A 20,376-nucleotide genomic window follows, 5' to 3' on the forward strand; every position below is an offset into this window, starting at 1 on the left:
CGGGACACATCATTCTTCTCTGTCATAATTTTCTTCAGGATGTTTCTGAATTTTGTTGTATTCCAATTACATGTTCTAGTCCTCTGTCTTTGCATAAAGGGGACTCTGCTACTGCTCCCTAATCAAAGGTTAAGGAATATCAGAGGAGGACTGCTCCTTTTTTTTTTTTTTTTGTCTGAAATGTTTGGACAGGTAACTCAATAGCCTCCTTTCCCCTTTATCCCTGTATTTTGGCACTTTTCTTTGCATCCAAAGAGGGTGAAAGGACCTTAATTAAATTTTGATCAGCTTGCCTCAAGATTCTGTAAAGAACTTACAGTTTTAAAAGATTCTTCAGAGAAATCTTCAAAATGTTGTGCCTCTTTATTATTGTAGTCCCAGTCAATTTGGTGTATATGAAAGTAATCAGCAGTCTAATAAATAATATGGTGTAAAGTAGGAAGCAGCACTGAGAGCCAAAAACTATACAAAATTATAGAGTGATGAGTAATTCCATTTACATCACTGGGTTTTGGAACAAGTCTTTATGGCAGGGAATAAAGAATCAGATTCATCTCTTTTCAGATAAATAGTAAAATTGCTACTCAGTGGCAACAGAAACACAAAGAGTGCTCCATCATTATAATTGCTTTTATCTTACCAAAAAGCAATTATCTCTAAAGAATTCCATAAACAATGTAGATACAAATCTATATAAAGAAGACATGACAGATATGTAACCAAAATCACACTTTAATTTTCAAGTTTTCTTAATTAAGAACTGCTTTATACTCACAGTGGTTGTGCAGACCATCCAGGTTATCTGATTATTTTTAAAAAACACATGCATGCAGTATTACATTTTGGCACTACATAAACCTTCATAAAACTATTATGAAAAGAAGCAAACATTATTTATGTTTAAAATCCAGTCACTAAACTTGAATTTCCTCCTGGAAATTTTAATTAGCAATTTGAAAAATGCTAAGGCAAAGTATCTGCTCCCAGTTGTGTATTTAGGTTAAATTAAATTATTTCTGAAAGTAATATAATTAAAATCCTTTTAGTTCTTAATCAATATTTTATTTACATTCATTTTCCTTGTAGTACTTGATTAGTTCTTTTGAAAAGGGTAGGATACCATATTTTCTGTTTATTATATACTCATGAGATGTATCTGCACTTTCATTAATAGCAGAACTTCTTGCTGCATAGAAACACTAAAAAAAAATGATAAAATGATATGTTTTTTCAGGTGGGCAATTGAAATTCTACCCTGTCTCAACAGGAATTAAGCTAATCGTTTTTTAGCAACCTAAGTTCCTATATAAAAATATCCTTCAATGGAAAACATTTAAGATAGAGGTCCTAATTCACCTAGTTTCACTTACGCCTTTCTAAAATGAAATTAATAGGGAAAGTAAAAATGATCATTCTTGTTTAGTTACACTTTACACTCCAACAGATTGAAAGTAAAGACCTAAAATTAGGCTGAGACAAGCCCTACAGCTACCAGAGCTCCAGTGATATCAAGGACTCAACACAATTGTCCCTCAACAGATACATTTAATGACTAATCACACAACACAGAATTTAATACCCCTAATGTACAAATAAGCTGTTAATGGAGGAACCATATCAACAATGACTAAAAAGGCAGATATTCTCTTGTATCTTCACTAGATTTCTGAAGACTTTGGTTGGTCCCTTCTTCATTTTCATCATGACATCATTTAAATTTATCTTAGAATATGTCCTGTGATGTGCTGTGAATACTAATTCCAGTTAGACCTCACCCTCAATGCCACATGATAAGTTAGATTGGTGAAGGAAAAGAAGTATTATATTATATATTATCATACACTTCAGAAAGTATTTTTATTTGTGCTAGCAAATCAATATTTCTCTATAAAGTTAGATTCCATAGAATTCTTGGGGGCTATGGGTGCCTTGACCTGGGGATAGGAGATGTGGTGTCAGTGACAGATCTCTGAACATCTCTATGCACACTTCCAATCTGACACAGGAGATTGCCAGTGTCACAGAAGTTTGGCAGATGACTGAAGCCAAGGAGCCAGCTCTACGTAACTGATGTGAGGAACCGTGTCTGGCCTATGTTGTCCTGGAGGAGGAAGGCAGTGGCTTCTTAGCATGATATGAGTTGAAGGTATCAGAAGCAGAGGACAGTCAGGAAAGGTGCCTCAGGTTTTGTGCTTAGTGCTTAAGACTTGACAGGTCTGTTAGCTGTTTACGTTTGAGGTTTTGTATATTTATAAACAAAAATATTTACATACAGTTTATGTATGTCTCAGAAATTAAAATTTGTCACTCCAGTGTTACACCAGAACTGGAACCTAAACAGAAACTTTGAGGTTTGAAGCAAATCCTCTATATTTATTTTAAATTGTTTTGTTTGCTCTTTTTCTCTCCTGAGGTGGTACTGGAGTAGAAATATTGAAATGTTAACTAAAGTAAATATTCTTGTGAGATCTTTGCATGTGTTTTGTATAATCTGAGCCTATTCTGCAAAACCAAGAGAATAATTCATTTACATCAGATAAACATCCAAGCTGAAACTGCCAGCCTTCAGTGCTTATAATTACGCAGCTGAGTCACTATTTAGGACTGATATAAAAAGAACTTGATTTATTTTCAGTATTTATGAAGTTAGAGAAGTACTGTTGAAAATCATATCAAGTACAAGCTCTTCAGCATCAATTTTACATTTTTGTTTTACCTACATATCAAATACAGGTTTCTACAGACTAAAGTTTCTAAACTAAGCTTCAGACCTCAAGCTTTAGGTTCTGATTTGAAAAAGTTCTAACAATAGTATAAATGTTTAACTTTGTACAAATGGATGAATACAAACTGATCTGGATAATGGGACAGAGTGTACCCTCAGAAAAATTTGCTGATGACACAAAACTGGGAGAAGTGGTTGATATGCCAAAAGGTCATGCTCATTAGAACACACCTCTGAACAAAAAGAGGTGCTTTGTAGTCATGGCCTTATCTTCTTTTTACTAAAAAGCCTCACCTATAAGCCCTGCCAGTAGCATGGGTGCTTAACACCAGTTTCCGGAACAGTACCATGCTGTGCTATGTATCTACTAGAGTACTCTCCTCGTGGACTTCATAGCACGGTTACACTGGCAGGTTTACTCCTGTCTAAATAAAGAATTCTTCTCTCCAGATATTCTGTAGCAGAACTGTGTAACTCATAACCAGAAACCTTTCATCTCTCTTCCTAAGTGTCACCTCTCTGCCCAGACTTCTCCAAACAACTGTGTTCTAGCTCTTCACTAGTGGACACAAATTCATTTTGTCTCCTACAGCAAGGTAAAATACAGGTCTGAGTAGAATAGTCCTATTTACTTAAATGTGCTTGTAGAGTCCTTTTCTGACAGACTTGCTCCTGGACTGTTCTGTCTTAATGGAACCTTAGGTACCCAAATGAACATGCACTCTCCTAGTGATGGGCTGTTCCTGGCTGGCTGAAGGGGAACCATAATGACTGTTTTCACTGGAGCCCAGGTACTGAGTCCTTTCATTTGTCCATCTCTGCCTCATCTTGCAGTCCCTGATTTACAGCAACAAAACAGGAGCAATACTAATCTGAATATTTTCGAAACCAGATTTTTTTCTGTATAGGAAGTAAATAATAGTGTATCAAAGTCTACACTAATTTTTGCATTAAATTATTTAAAATACCTTAGATAAACCATCTTATTCACAGTTTAAGTGAACTTCAGGTAGTTTAATGTCAATTTGAGAGGAAAGTAAGCTAAAACAAATTAGAGCATCTTTAATTCTAGGTAAGATACGTAGTTTTTATGAAGGTAACCAGTTTTAAAGCTGTATTTTTAGTTATTTAGTAACAATTTTGCCAGCATTTCTATGCAAATAAATTTTCTCTTTATTTGCATTCTGTTTCTGGTATAGTTTTTCTCATCTGACCAGCCTGATTTTGGCCTACTTTTTGTACCAGCTGATAGTTCTGGTGGCCGTTTGGAAGGACAGTCTGCCTTACAGAAGTCCTTCCAGACAAAGAGTAGTAGTCATGAGTGGTCTTCTCTGCTAGTCTCATAAAGGTGCACCCTTTGGCTTCAGCAATATTCTAAGAGCATGGTCCCTTGAGAGAACAGGAGAGAACATCTGCAGTCTATTAGAAAATAGCATTTATTATCCTTTTATACAAGATATTTCAGCATAGGGAGTGGTACTACTAACCAACATTTTAAAAGATGTCTAAGAAACAAGAAATGTGCTTGACAAGATTGAAAGAAGAGCTGTACATAGGAAGTGATTCTTTGATAGTGTGTGCTGCAAAGAAAAAAAAAAAAAGTATTGCAAATATCTTGTAGAATACTATCATACATCACAGCGTACTAGTTTCAAAAGAAAAAAAAGCAAAGGCATACACTGAGTTTGGAGTAAAAAGATTTTGCCAGCTCCTACCAATTTCTTTAGGCCATCTAATTTCTATGCATTTTTCATATCACCATCATATGCCATCCCAATCATTCAGGAGAGAAATAGCCTGTAAGTCTTTAGATAGAGAGCGAGAGAAAGAGAGAGGACCTCAGACATGTGGAATAAATGCACATGCACACACACAAACCCAGAAAGAAACTCTAGAAGAAATTATATATGAATACAATAGTAACTGGCTCAGTAACATCCACTATTTCTTCATCTCAACCTACAATAGAGAAGACTTGCCTACTTTCATGAGAGACAGCAGACTAATCAGATAAAGTACCAAAAAAGCTTCAAAAAACTCTAATTTTAATTTCACTTTTATATCTTTTTATCATGAATGCAACATAATTATATTCATTGAAAATGTTCCCAATTACAATAATATTAGAGAATTTGGAACGATGATCCCTAAAGCCTTGTAGTAAACTATTTTATGTCTTCATGTGTTCCTTAAAAGCTAATATTACCATCAACAGAAAATTAATTCATTTGATAAATAATCTTGTTATAGTTTCAAATAAAAAAGTGTGTCAGGACTTGGATATCAATTCAATTTGCCAGTCACAATAATGCATTATTGTAAATTAATTTAAATGGTTTTTTTTGTTTGTTTTTGGCTAATGCTAATGCTTTTCATTTGTGTTCTGACCATTTCCTGATGTTTCAATTAGTTTTGTTCACAGACGTGTTCTAATGAGCATGAAGTTAAGATCAAGGGTTACTAAAATTTATGACACTTACTCAGCCAGCCCTTGAGCCCTGTTTGACTTCATAATATTTCAGATGACTTGATTTGTGTAAACACATAGCTAATTCAGCTACTGTTACATATGTACCTAATGAATATAATGACATTTATGGAACTAGTCAGAATTTTTTCAATTAAATATTTTCTGCTCCAATTGACATTATGCCAAAAACTGGAACATTTCGGAAGCAAATACTTTGATGAAGTTTTGACAGAATTGTTTCTAAGCTCTACAATAGACTTCTTGATGAGAGTAGAAGATGGAAAACTAGAGTTTCTTGAGCCAAACATGAACATTTTGCCAAAGACCCGTTTGCCAAAGGCTTTTGTGCACTTGGCTTTCATTCCAGAGTGACACAAAAAGATTTTCAAAGCCAGAGAAAAATGCAAAAAATAAGAGGCTCCCAGTTAACCCTAGCTCTTAGTTATAATTGCAACCCTTGGTCTGTAGCACTTTCTGTAGCTTTATAATCTGTTAAATCTTCAGCTATCTTCTTCTTGATCCTTTTTTTTTTTTTCCTATCTTATTCAAAAGAGAAATTCTCTCTTCAAAGATTGTTCAAATATATACTGCAGTCTCAGACTACTTAGACTTTCACTTAAGAAGAAGGAGAAATAAATTAGCTTGGTCCTTCATAATATCTATTGATCTACTGGACAGGTTTGCAATACAATACAATTTCATTTATAGGTTATCTCATAATACTTACATCAACAAAATTACTTACAGTGAATTTAAAACACATTATCATAACAAATCCATTGACTAAGTTAGGAAAAATCTTTATTTTTTTAGAAATACTAAACAAAGAAATATGTTGTTTATTCTGAGGAAAGTAATTATCAATGGCAGGAGAACAATGAGACAACAGCAGTTGATCAATAAATATCTGGAGGAAGAAATTAACAGGTATATTCAGGTTTCTGGAACTTGTGATACAAAATGCTCACAATAAATGTCATTCTTTGTTACCCTACAGCTTTGGAAGACTTATCTAGAATATGTTTAGTGTAAAATAATGAAAATAACTGTTCTGATAAAAGTCTTTGCTTATTACTACAGAGCACAATTATTACCCAAAGTACAAGGTAATAGAGTGATAGTATCATAGAGCAGAGCAATGGTAGGTCTTACGTATAATTAAATAATTCTGAAATAAACACATAACTGAAAAATAAGACAACTTTTTCTTAATTTTGAGAATTAAAATTACTCCATGTACTGAGGCTAATGTTAAGTACCCAAGCTGCTGCATTTGAGAACTGAACACCACACACCAAAACAGCAGTAAAAGCAGCAGGGAAGCAAGCAACATTTATCACTACAATAATAACATCATCTGCTTTTGCTAAATGTATGTTGGATAATTCTGTCATGTTCTGTCACGTTTTTCAAGTGAGTAAAATATTCCATCAATGGCTGTAATACACTTTTCCACTACTACAGAGCTAGAAGTCTAAAGTGAGCCTAACATTTTTTTGAATTATTTACATAATGGTATTTAGTACTGTTTATTTTCAAAACAGAATTGAATAAAAAGTCACATTTAATACCAATTTCCCTATAAAAGGTATACCAATACTACCAGTAGGCTGTCTAGTGAATTCCATAGAGCAGCCATGACAGAAACGGAGGGACATTTAGGCAAAATATGGAAATGAGTTTAAAAATCTCCAAAATTTGCACTTCAGTAAGATTATGATTAAGATTAGTGTTTCCCTCCACTAGAATTGTTGAAGATTCCCATGGTAGGTACAATATGAAGAAGCTACTATGAAAATAAAAAAGTAAAGAAAAGAGGAAATACTGTAAAGGAAGCAGTCAACTTTAGTGATACCGTAACTTTATCCATGGCTGTTTTGGTCCTTCTGGATATATTACCATGGTTATCCATTACGACTTGGTCCAAATATTGAAACTGGGAGATTCCCTTTTCTTGACCTCATTCTGCAGTAGACTTTAGAATCTACTTTTGGCAATGGAAAAGCATACTGCAGAAGTAAATTGAGGATCCTGGAAAGACCTACTTGTATTTTAGGGATGATAAATTCACATTTTTTTATTTACTGAAATCATTAGGTTGTCCATTAAGATCACATAGACTGTATAGTGAGCAAATTAGTTCTCCAAATTCATATCTTATGTTGATATCCACTGAGATACTGGCTGCCTGCCTGTGAACCTAGCTTTAACTTGCTTTTGTATGAAGTGAACAAATCAACACATCAGATACAACATAGGAATCCTTGGACAGCCACAGTTCCCCTGGGTCTGGTAATTATTTGAGATTTCCAAGCTTTTAAATCAATTGCTTGAAGTGCTGAAGTCAGTCTCATAATACTCATTATAGGTCTTTGTCTATCAGCTTCCAGACTGGAGCACTCCTATGATGATTGTAGACATTCCCATTAAGCCTCTATGGCCAAAAAACAGAAGCAAGAAAATGTACAACTAAAAGGTGTGAAAAAATTAACTTTTCCAAATACTGACAAACCTTTAATGACATTGTTTTGAGGTTTAAGAGATCGCTATATAGCATATTATTATGTGTGATTGAAAAGGATCACTTGGTTAGGATCTATTTTCTCTAAGTCCTTTCAGATTAGAGCTCAGTGAAATTCAGACTGACATCTACAGTCCCTTCCTGGGTTTCAATTTTCTTTAAGTACTGTGCTCAAGGTGAACCTCTAGATTTGCAAATTAATTGAGATGAGCTGAAGGAGGAAGAAGCTTTGGGAAAATCGTTTCAACAAAGCTCTCAATTACAAAATGATTATGCTTTCAGTTCTTCATGTTTCTTCATTGGGAAGGCAAGGCTGTTTTATTTTCTATGCACTTAGATTTGGTGTTAGATAGAAAAGACACAAAGAAGAGAGGGGAGGAATATGGAAACACTGGGATAGCAAAGCTTGTGTGGATTTCCTCCCAAGAATAGAACCAATGCCCTAGAGCCTACATAAAACATTTACTCTGCAGTCCACTGGAATAAGACTAAGTGGGAAATTCCCAGAAAGCAAGCTTGCCCGTGCCTCAGTTATCTGTGTCCTATGAGCAATGGCTTGCACAGGACGTTTGCTCACAGAACAGCCACTAATTCCAACCTCAGCCTTTGGTACAGATTCCTTGTCCTCATAGGCTAAGTTGTACTCAACAACATTAAATTGACATGAAAATGCTGGGACAAGCTGATGCATAGTCCTAATTCAATATATTTGTATTAAACATAAACAAAAGAATGTCACCAATCTGTGACAGCATAGTGGCTGAAGAATTTCAAACCAGTATGGAGAATATTGACAATAGAGACAATCAATGCAATTATGTTTCAAATCATGAATGTTTCTTGCCATTAAAACCACAAAAAGCAGAAAATTAACATAAGAGCACTATAAATATGTACCACAAATGAGAATGCAATGGGAGTAAATAGCAGTAAAGGACTTTGTCACCAGAACGTACTGAACTTAGGGCATCTGTTTGTCCTGGGACAACGTGCTGTAGCTCTAGGGCTGCATTTAATTGCTTATTCTCTTGTCATGGATTCTCCATGACTTGTGACAGTGAGAAAGCTGAAAGTAAGTCTGTGCAGCCTCTGCAGTAGACTGTACCCTATTTAACCATTGTTTGGCCTGTTCTGTTTGCACAATGGAAATAATCCCCAGGTTGTCTGGGGCAAACACTTACTACACTAAGTAATTCCTGTTATCAGTAAGAGTGTCTCTCCTTTTGGAGAGGCACACATCCAAAATAGCAGAACCAAACCTGTAGTGTCACATCCATAAATTTGATCGTCTCTTCCTCTCCAAACATCCCTGCCTTTGCCTCCTGCATTACATATCAATAGAATATCTGTAATGAATACTCATATGTGACCAGTTCATCAGCCAATGTGAATTTGATTCAGAAAAATGAATCTGAACTGTGAACATCTTTCTGTACTTTTCAGTATTTCTTCCACTGAACTATGCTTGTAGTGACTTTTTCTTAAACTTGGCAGCTTCTCATTTTTCAAGCTTAAATTCCAAAGTCATTTGATTCTGAGTGGAGGAGAAAGGAGACTTTTAAACGCTGCCCTGCATGTGCTAGCTGCTGTTTCTGTCTATATTTCAAGAGTTTGCTGATTGCTGGAGATACAAATATCTCTTCAGGATGATATTTTGCCCAGAATCCAGCACAAGCATCTTTGTTAGCATTTTGCAGAAAGAAGATAACACTTCTTGTTCATCACAGGGAGGTCTGCAAAATAAAAGCATACTGAATTTTCACATTTTTTCACGTCTGACCTAATACCATAATTTTCCTTATCTCTGTTTTTGTTGTCACTATGGCCATTATGAAAGCTATCAGTCACAGATTGAGTAAGAGGAAAAATAAATAACAGCTTCCAAAAGGCAAAAATTCAATATAGGCAGTTTTAGAATTAAACAGCATTGCATAGTGTCTTTCCCATCCATTTTGCAGTGGAACAAATGACCTCAGAAGTTACAAGAAGTTGAAAAAATAGCACTCTATTCTGCAATTAAAAATGATGGATAAAATGAGAATAGAACTACAAAGCTGTCATTTTTTTATATTAAAAAGACAAGCATTTTTCTAGGCTGACTGGAAAAATCATTTGCTCATCTACTTATTCTGCTTAGATGTCAAAAAAAATAAAAGCTTTATAACATTTAACATTTTAATAATGATTCAGGAAAAAAATAAATAAAAAAAAGGCAAATTTAGGCCTAGTCTTCCTCTTATTTAACATGATGAGAATTTTTGTCTTTGAGTTCAAAGTAAGCAGACATAGACCCTTCATTTTAAAGAAAAGTAGTATCTGAGAATATGTTACTATAAATATGGGATAACGTAATATAACGTGCTGGTGTAAATCTGGAGTAACACATTAGTGATTCTAAATTTGAACAAATTTGCTTATTTTCATGTTGCACTTTTTCAGAAAGTTTATGAACTTTCTGAAAGTGCTGATATCTGTGGACAGACATATAAACTCCAGGAAATGAACCACCCAAGGCCCTCCATAAAAAAAGGCCAGGCTCAACTTTCTTTTTCCTCACTAAGCTCATATTGGGCTTACAGCTGCCTAAATATAAAGGAAGAAAAGTCTTGTTGAAGAGGTGATCTTTTCAGTAAGCTGAGATAGTTTCTGTTTGTTTGCTTGGTTGGTTTGTTGTTTTTGAAAGCAGGATAATACTCTATTTATACACAATGCTTCAAATACAGGGTCACTACATGTAAGTAGCAGTGAAAAAGAAAAAACTCAAAAATTCCCAGGTTTTGAGAAGAATTGGTCAGTGAGAGCTCACCTGATAAAGTACATTAAGCAAACTGCTTGTCTTTTAAAAGCCTGCTTATTGTTATGACAGTCATAAAAGATGGAAGCTCTGAGCAGGGTTCTCAGCTCCTGGAAGCATCATGGTTACACTGCAGACAATAGATCAATGTAGCTGTCTACATGAGAGGGCTTGGCCATCCAAAGGCATTAAAATATGCCCCAGGGCTTGGTCTAACCAAGACTTTTTGCATTTCTCCCAGCACAGGACAAACTGTGTGATGTTGTGCAGAATTTATAATGTGCCACTGACACCCTCACAACACTAATTTTATCAATGTTCATCAAATAGTAGCCGGTGCACTACTGGGGAAAAAAAAAAAAAAAAAAAAAAGTTTATTTTCTAGAAGGATTGTGTGCCGTAACAGAAGCTATTGCACTTCTCTGTTTGCCTTATTGCTCAGCTGTCTGGGATATCATCACTGAGATGTGTATTGAGCTAGGTGTCAATGAATATGGACCTGTCACTGTGCCCTCCCAAACTTCTGATATAATGTAATAGTATTAAAAACTCTTTTCCTCACCTAATTACTTCTCTCTTTTTCCTGTAAAGGAAGTTAAGTAGTATCTGTGTCAGTAATAAACCAATAGCTAGAAACCATTTAATCCTGATGTCATCTCAAATTGTGAATTATGACTCTACCAACCATGATGCTATCAAACCACATGTAGCCACTGTCACTGTATCAGCATAGCCCTGTGGTAGCATTTTCCTCATCCAGATTAATTTTGTACCATATTTCAGGATTTTTTTCCCCAAGAGCAAACCTAATGTTTCTACCTGTCCTTTAATCACTTCTGGTTTATATCAATCTGTGTCAAAGAACAATATAACAATAATATATAACTCTAGGGAACACTGATATTATATAAACTTCAGCATAATGCTTACCATATTAAATTCAATTTTTCAATTTAGCTATTCTCTGTCTGTTTTAGTTGGCTTTAAACTAAACAAACTTCCAGTGCCAAATGCAGCAATTGGAACTGACCACCTACAGTACAAGACTAAGGAAATGAAAAAATGCTGTGTATTTGTTCTGAAGCTTAAACCTTCTCTCCAGCAAAGGAACTTCATTGATTACAAACCACACTGCTCTAAATTAAATAAAACGGAAATATAATGAGCTATGGTGGAGTGAAGTATAGTTTATTTTAAAGTGTTTTCAATCACGTAAACTCTAAGGGAGGTCATTTTTCTGTTAAAAGAAATTTGCAGACTTTTCTATGGAAAAAAACATCTGTAAACCTGGCAACTTTATTATAAAAGACGATACATGTAGTGAAAGGAAGAGAAGTTGACTTCAGTTCTTAAGAGGCCTTTTTACTTCTTCATTTTCCTCTCTCTGTAAACAACAATTTTTTGTCAGTGTCACATCATCTGGGGTTCTGTGGAGCAAAACCTTAGTTTGCCACTGCATTCAGGCCCCAGAGACTTCAGTCTGACTGTGCATGCGGAAGACAGGAGCCACAGGTTTCAGTGGCACCCAGACTCTGAATTTTGTCAATGTCTCTGTAACTACTGTAGCATGAAACAAGAACGTATCTTCCTCCACTTGCCTGGATACAAAAGGTGACCTATGCTGATGATGTTATTCTAACCCATGTGGGCATTGAGAAACAAACATCAACAGAGGAGAAAAAAGGCATGATATCCAGTGGATGGGTGGTCATGCTACCTGTTTCCTACAAAAGCTCATACCTTGTTTGTGGTTTGCCAGGTCATATTATTTGTAATGCTGACTCCACCATCTAAAACAACAACAACAAACAAAAAAAAAAAAAAAAAGGCAGAAATGGAATAGGGAATGATATAGTGATCCTTCTGGTTTTATAGTCATTCTGAGTGTTTCTCAAGCACAGAAGCACAGGTAGAGTCGATTAGAGAGTGTAATTGTCTGGTTAAAAATATATGTATAAATATTTATTAAAGTAAAGAAAACGAATCTCATTACAGTTTGTATGCTGAAGAACACATGGGTCCTTCTCTGAAAGCTCTCTCCTATGCCCTCTGACTGAAACCCAGTATTTAATATATCATTCAGTACAGATTCTAGTGCTGTCCTTCACGTTCACTAAAGGAGCAAAACTGAGGAATCTTCACAGTGTTCAACACTAATATGGTGAAAATCATTTCTGTTTTCCCATTTATTTTCAAGCTGCTTGACTTACATGCTTTATATTACTACATACTTGTGTGAAATCCAAGAGGCTTATTTAAGTTACAAATCAGTTCAGGGAGAAACAGAAGCATATGAAAAGAAAAACATGAAAGAGCATGTTCAGAGCATACTCAGTACTAAAAATTCGAGGCAACTTAAAAATACATAAAATGAATCTCAACCAGACTACTGCAATTTAACCCAAATTCTAATAATGTTTAATAAGTAATTTCCTACCCATTTACAGGTCTTTCTTCATAGAGTTCCCACCTTCACTACTGAGAATATGCATCACTTGAAAGGCCACACAGGTGAGTTAAGTATGAAGTCTTCTCTAGAGTCAGCCAAGAATTACTATAGTCAACTTACAGTTAACAAATTCCCAAACTGTTAGTTTCAGTCACAGAGATGGTTCCTCTCAATACCAGTTAGTAAGCTTCACACCAGCAGAGTAGTAATTGTGCCCTTGGTCCAACAAAGCATACATAAAAGTGAACCTGTAAGCAGCTGAATTGATTTTACTGAAGTCTAGGTATGTTTAAGGTGTTCATACACTTAAATGCTTTGATGGACTATGGTTTAGTTGAACATCATCACTGCTGTTCATCAATACTACCAGCGTGTCCAGCAACACAGTGAAGCCAGCAAAAAGTTAATGCGATTGTTGTCATTGGAAAAGGGAATGCATGAGTCTATGAAATGATCTTGTGGAAGTATTTTTCTGAAATTAGTTCTTACTTTTTTAAAAAAATATCTCATATTTCTGAATAAGAGAGCTGACTCTTGTGTGCAAAAATGGAGAAATTAAATAAAACTGAACCTGCTAAGTTATTAATTAAATTAATGGGTGGTACCAAATTGTACCTTAAAAGCACATTTCTGAAAGGCAAATGACTGTTTAAAGATCAGGAGCAAAAGTTTCTACATTTTATTAATGACAGAAAAGTATTATTATTCATGTACCTTATTAGTCCCGAGTAAAATCCTTTTAATTAAAATTAGTGCCTGCTAAATTTCTTCAATGGCATTTAACAATGATAAAGAAAACAATCAAAATTTCCTGTAAACATTTAGCTGCACATTAGAAATAATTATCAATTCATTTACTTAAATATCAGGCTTGTGTTACAGTACTCAATGAGGCTTGTGCTATACGTCAAATTAGATTTCATAAAGCAAGCATGATAAGAATGCAGGGGTCTATCATGAAAAGTCAGGACGTGGTGTTGAGCTCAACAGGTAAAATTGTTGCTAAGGACCCAAGCAGCTCTGAAGAACTGCCCTAGGTGGGCAGCAAGAGGTGGGTGCTGACAGAATGCTGTGGGACTTGGAGCCATTTGTATTGCCTTACCAGGCTTTACTCTCACTCCACTGAAAGGAACAAGAAGCAAACATTTCCAGAGCCTCCTGAGTGTTTTAGATTAGATCCCATTCCAAAGATCCTTGGGTATTCAAGTAATATGGAAACCCAATGACAGGCTTCAAATCCCCTGTTTGTTGTTGTTGTTTGTTTGCTTGTTTTTTTGCTTGTTTGCTTTTTTTTGTTTTGTTTTAAAACAAGCAGAAGATGCATAAAAATTAAGATGGGTGCCTCAGTATTCTTGAAATTGCACCTCAGCATGCATCCGTGGTTATGGTTCTCAGTAAATTAAGACAACCTAGTCCGTTTCAATTTTTTTGTTTTCTCACTTTGAAACAGTGGTTCAGAGGCTGTAAACTCAATGGAAAGCCTTTCTTCTTCTCAGGGATTTTGAATATGATCTGTGAAAAAATATCATGCACCGTCTCAGTTTGCAGACAGAAAACTGAACACAAGCATTCAAGAAAACAGAATGTGTTCACACATTCGCACAAGAAAATAGAATGTGTTCTACATTCTATTTTCACTCTGTGCCTCATCACAAGACTACTTAGGATCTTTTTTGAGATCCCTCTAGCCTGTCCTGTGCTAAACAAGATCAGAAGTGAAGTTTATTATTATTTTTAATACTTTTTCCTAAAATGATAGGGAAAATTAAACTATCATTGCATCCCAAGGACTTTAGGACTTTTAGCGCATATGCTGTGCACAGGAACATTATCAATATGTCTTCATGATTTGCCTTAAGTAAAGAAAGCAAAAGTTTATTGGTATTCTTCAGGTGATTGGAAAGGGACTTCACTTCAGGACTTCCTCTATCTATTACTATAAGATTGTTATTGTAACCATGATGAAAGGATGTAATAGAAGCAGGATGGAGAGTATCTTCCATTAAGTCAGTAGTTAGAGGAAAGATACCCGGTAAATACCTATTCAAACCTGAAAAGAAGCAGCTAACGTCCAGCTAAGTAGAGGTTAAAAACAATTGTTCCAAGTTTAACATAAGGAAGATAAGCAATTAAGCAATTTGACCATCTTTTCCCCTTGTTTCAGATTACTATCTTATATACCAAGACCTTAGTCTTTACGGTAGTGTGGAGAAAAAAAAAATCGGCCAAGAACCGTGAGCAAATAGTTAAAATGAAAATGGAGAGTATTAAAATGTTACAAAAAAAAAAAAAAAAAAAAAAAAAAAAAAAAAAAAAAAAACAATAACTTTGCTAAATCCATGGAACTATTCCTCATGTATTCAGTAAAATGATAGACTTTTACTTCCTAGATTTTCTTCTGAAGATAATTTGTAAGTTTACCATGGACTGAAACTTTGGAGATAAACTACTTCATGAAAAATAATCTCTCATTCACAATTGTTTGCATCACTTGCTCATTATCTGTCTGAGCCCATTTTCATGCACAGCAACTATAATTTTGCTGTCATTGGTAAATCCAGTGTATTAGGTAAACTTGATTTTGCTTTGGGATGACCGTATGAAGAATACATGGAGTGCAAAGGCCTTGCTATAGTGCACAGGTATTGTTATACTTCTGCACATGTTGGTAAGGATCACTTTGTACTCTAAAAGAATTAAATTCCATTATTGCTTGGCCCACAGTAGTTTGCTTCCAGTTTGTGTATTTATGAGGTTGAAGCATAAGGCAAAGAAGAGTTTGAAAGCTAGGGAAAGATGAAGACTGCAGGTTCTGGGAAAAAATTTTCAATGTTGTAATTTTCTAATGACTTTCCATACAATTTCTAGTGTTCTGTTCCTGATAACTCTGGTTGTAAGGATGCAGTAATGGATTGTAGAAGGTGTAGGCTATGGGTTTTGTTTTTTATACTATAGCTAGTTTAATTCCTTTATTATGTCAAGGGTCTTTTCATGATAAAAGTGAAAGGGGGGAAGAAGGGTTAAAAAAAAAAACTGTTAAAAGATCAGAGGATTGTAGATTTTGTTTGTTTGTTGGGGGGGGGGGGGGAATTAGGGTTTGTGTGTTCCATGGAATATTTTAAAATTTTAACTATATGTCCTAGCTTAAATATACATGCTAAAAAGTTGGTATTTTCCCATGGCACAAGTTCTTGGTTTTGCTTGAATTTAAATTTAATGGGTTGGTATGCATCAGTCTTTTTATATTTGTTCATATAACAAAATAAAAATTTCTAGGCAAGTTGTGGATCAGACTCTTATTAATGATGTCCATGACAATAGGAACATGATTTTCTTCCTATCCATACTATAGTAGGATTGACATTATACAAATATAATATTTCTGTAAATATTTTCCTGTGATTGAGCCAGGATAATTAGAACTAGTAATGTCAAAACTACCAGCAGAATGTTTCTGTAGAACTAACTGGGGCAGAATATTAAAAATTTGAGAAACAACTAAAATATTTACATTCATCAGCCTAATGGAAACATAATGAAGATGTAGAATAAAAGCTGCCTATACTCTGGACAAGTTAGTATATATATTTCTTCTGTTTTATATTAATAGGTTTAGTAATATTATACCATTATTTTAAGCAAGAGTAGGATCCTTATCTAGTATGTAACATGTTCAAAGTTATAGTAAAAGATAATCCACACTCCAAAGAGATTAGTATACAAATAAACATCATAAAATGAGAAAGAGGCAGGTAGTTATGTTGTCTGCAGTGCACATGGGAGAGGCCAAGACTATGACAGACAGAGACAGCCTGTCCATGTGTGGAACAATGGCAGAATTAGCAATTCAGCCTATGTAGCGTTATAGGTTAAGGATTCGCAAAAACAAACCCCAATTGTTTATGTAAACCTCAGATTTCCAAGTCAAAATTTTCTAAGCATCATCTCCAAAGCAAAGTTTACCTCTACTAACTTTTGATAACTACTGTTTGAGCCTTTTTCCTAAACACAGCTATCCAATAACATTTGAGATAATTTAGGATATCATGGACATCTGCAAGGAGTTGGCAGATACAATGCAGGGCCTACAGAAAGCCTACAGGCATCTGTATCAGCAGCAGTAGGTAAGATGGAGTACCCTACAACACCTCAGTTGGCTTAGATGTTTTAGTTAGGCAACTAAAATAAACCCTGAAGTACAAATTGTATAAGTCATCTGCATCTCTTACGCTGTCTCTCTAATCAGTAGAATGAGATACTCATCTTCAATGGGATGAACAGCTCCATGGAGATACCACTCTTTCTCCATTGACTTGAAAGAGAACTTTGGCCAACTGAAGATGGTTCAACATTTAGGAATCTTTTTTTTTTTATTTTATGATTTTTAATATTTTCCAGAAAGAGTATCCTAGCCAGTCTTAGGCAAAAGGTTCAGTGTTTTTCATTCATTTCATTTCATATTTTGTTTTGATTCTATACAATAATCTTGTACTTATTTCTTAATGTAATTATTTAAATTAAAAGATTTATTTAAATTGTACAAAAATGATGTGTACGTGAAAAAAATAATAAAAATACAAACAAACAAAAAACACTGTAAAATTCCCCACACATTCATTATGCCTTCATCAGAAGGCAAATCCAAACCACACGTTGGAAAAAATTTATTCTCTGTAACATAGTGCCAGATTTAGCCTAGAGCACCCAGTCTTCGAAGCAACAAACCAAATATAACTATGATGTTGAAATATCTTTAAGTGAGAGCAACATTCTAATCAGTTATGTAAAAGACTGTTTCTCAAAAGATCTTTTCCAAGTCTAAACTGAAATTTGATCTATTCTGCAATAAATGAATATGTGAGCATTCAAAATTTACTTGTAAATATTGAAATCATATTGCTTATCTTTTCAGAGGTTTTGGCTCTTTTACCACTCTGGCATCACTAGAATTGCTTGTTTATTGTAAACACTTGCTGGTTGTCAGTGAGAGGTTCAGTATTTCTCATTGGCTTTATCATTCAAACAAGAACTTAGATAAATGCAACCTTTTGTGCTATTTGTATGTTGACCCTCTCTGTTCAACCACAAAATGTTATATTTCACTTAGAAAAATTCATTCAACCATGATATAAACTGTGTTTCTTAAGAGTGATTGATACATGAGGAAATTCTGCACAACAAATGAATGACACTCAATCATGGCAACTAGGATCAACTCTGCCAACAGAGACTTGGCATGAATGGTTTCACCTAGATCTTCTTATCTAGGGTGAACAACAAGGAGTTCAATTGGATTATGAAACTGAACAGAACTCACTTCTCAGGTGAAGGCCATACCCACAAGCAGTCTATATATTGCTATACAATATATACTATCCCTTCCAAAACTATTCAAACACTTGAGAAGCATCCTATGTCAGGAAGCATTTACAGGTGAGATCAAGATACCAAAATGATTTTACTGTGTGCTGAACAAAAATTAGATATACATAAACACCTTCTTAAATGCCCAGTCCTGCTAAGCTTGCCACTACTCATGTAGAACCATGTTATTCAAGGGCATGTATCCATCTGTTCTAGACTTGTCTAACCTGTACTAATGACAGTGAGATGATACAGGAACCCCTCTCTAGTTAAAGAATGGCACATTAGACACATTAATCGTGCAAGTTCCATTTTTATGGTAAACAAACATCTGTCCCAGAACAGAAAGTAATTAAACTGTTTTTAACCTTAATTTAATCCTTTTCAGGGCTTTGTGAAGTCTTTGTCTTCTCTGCTCAAATACTGGCTATATTTCAATAATACAAAAGAAAGACTAATACATTCAAAATTATTCTGGGATTGACCTTCAATAGATCAACATGCTGTATACACATTACAGAAACACGCTGTTACTCTTTGCATGCATTGCCTTCCATTGTGTTTCAGGTTGCTGACTGTTAGCACAAGTGTAACCATGCTAACGGTTTGTTTATTTACAAGGACACTGGGGAAATCTTAACAGAATTACTTCAGGTTAGAGCAGAAAAGTCTCCCATCTCACTCATCCTTATTCCCTTTCCAGAACTCTCATTTTTTCAGAATAAAGATAAGAATATCTTGCATGTACTTCCTAAATTTTAGAATATAATGTAGGACTTTTAGTATATGAAACCACATGACCCTTATAAGAACATTATTGAAAAGAAAAAAAAATCTGTATGTCAAAACCTAATAAAAACAACACATTTTGTAAATATGATATGGAATATGAAATCTGGCTATGTTGATCTGTTAACACTTCTCAAAAACACAGGGTTTTCAGACAGATTGAGTCTTTCTATCCTGCCCCTTTCCTTTCCTTTCCTTTCCTTTCCTTTCCTTTCCTTTCCTTTCCTTTCCTTTCCTTTCCTTTCCTTTCCTTTCCTTTCCTTTCCTTTCCTTTCCTTTCCTTTCCTTTCCTTTCCTTTCCTTTCCTTTCCTTTCCTTTCCTTTCCTTTCCTTTCCTTTCCTTTCCTTTCCTTTCCTTTCCTTTCCTTTCCTTTCCTTTCCTTTCCTTTCCTTTCCACCATGCTATAATCTTATACACGTGAAGCACCTGTGTGTACTCAAAAAAGAATTTGCAAAAAATGTAATTAAATTACTGGTAGGGAATATTTTATAGTAAAGCATGGAGCCCTGAACATATATAATGGCATCACTGAAGGGAATAAAGTTGGAAAAAACTCTTTTTGGTTTAAGGACATTTCTACGAAGACATTTCTATATTCATGATATATATTTACACTTTTATAAGATTTTGGTACATAAACATCACATCAATTTACAGCTGGAAGTCAGAGAAAGATATGGGCAAGATGGGAACAAAACACTGTGTTTACTTGTATGTACAGTTTACAATTAGAACCAGAAGGAATGTCATCTCCACTGCGATTTCCTATCATCTATAAGAGAGGTCTGATGTTAAACAAGGATGAGATTGGCAAAGAATGGGACTTTTGTCGTCTAATGACTTCTGCCTAACTTGACCACTCTTGCGGGTCAATTAGTACAAACCTGGTTAATCTCAGATTACATGCATATTCTTTGCAATAATATGGTCCAAAAGAAAGGGGTTGAAAATATAGGGGGTGAATATTCCAGCTGTGTAAAAAGTGCTTCCATAATGCAATGTACACTTCAAGACAACCTATTCTTTTAACCTTTAAAAGAATATACTATTTATTTCTAAAGCATGCATACTGCCCCTCTTTACATGCCCCCAGCTTTTATAGAGTGATGCCATGTTAATCTGCTGAAGGTCAGTCTGAGAAAATTCGCGTAACAAAGCAAATGCTCTTAGGAATCATATCACGTCATGTCAGGCTCACAGATAAATGGGTATTAGCTATAGATAGAGGTACTTACCAGTTCATCAAATACCTTCTTATGTCTG

This window comes from Anas acuta, chromosome 9, assembly GCF_963932015.1.
Source record: "Anas acuta chromosome 9, bAnaAcu1.1, whole genome shotgun sequence".
NCBI lineage: Eukaryota > Metazoa > Chordata > Aves > Anseriformes > Anatidae > Anas > Anas acuta.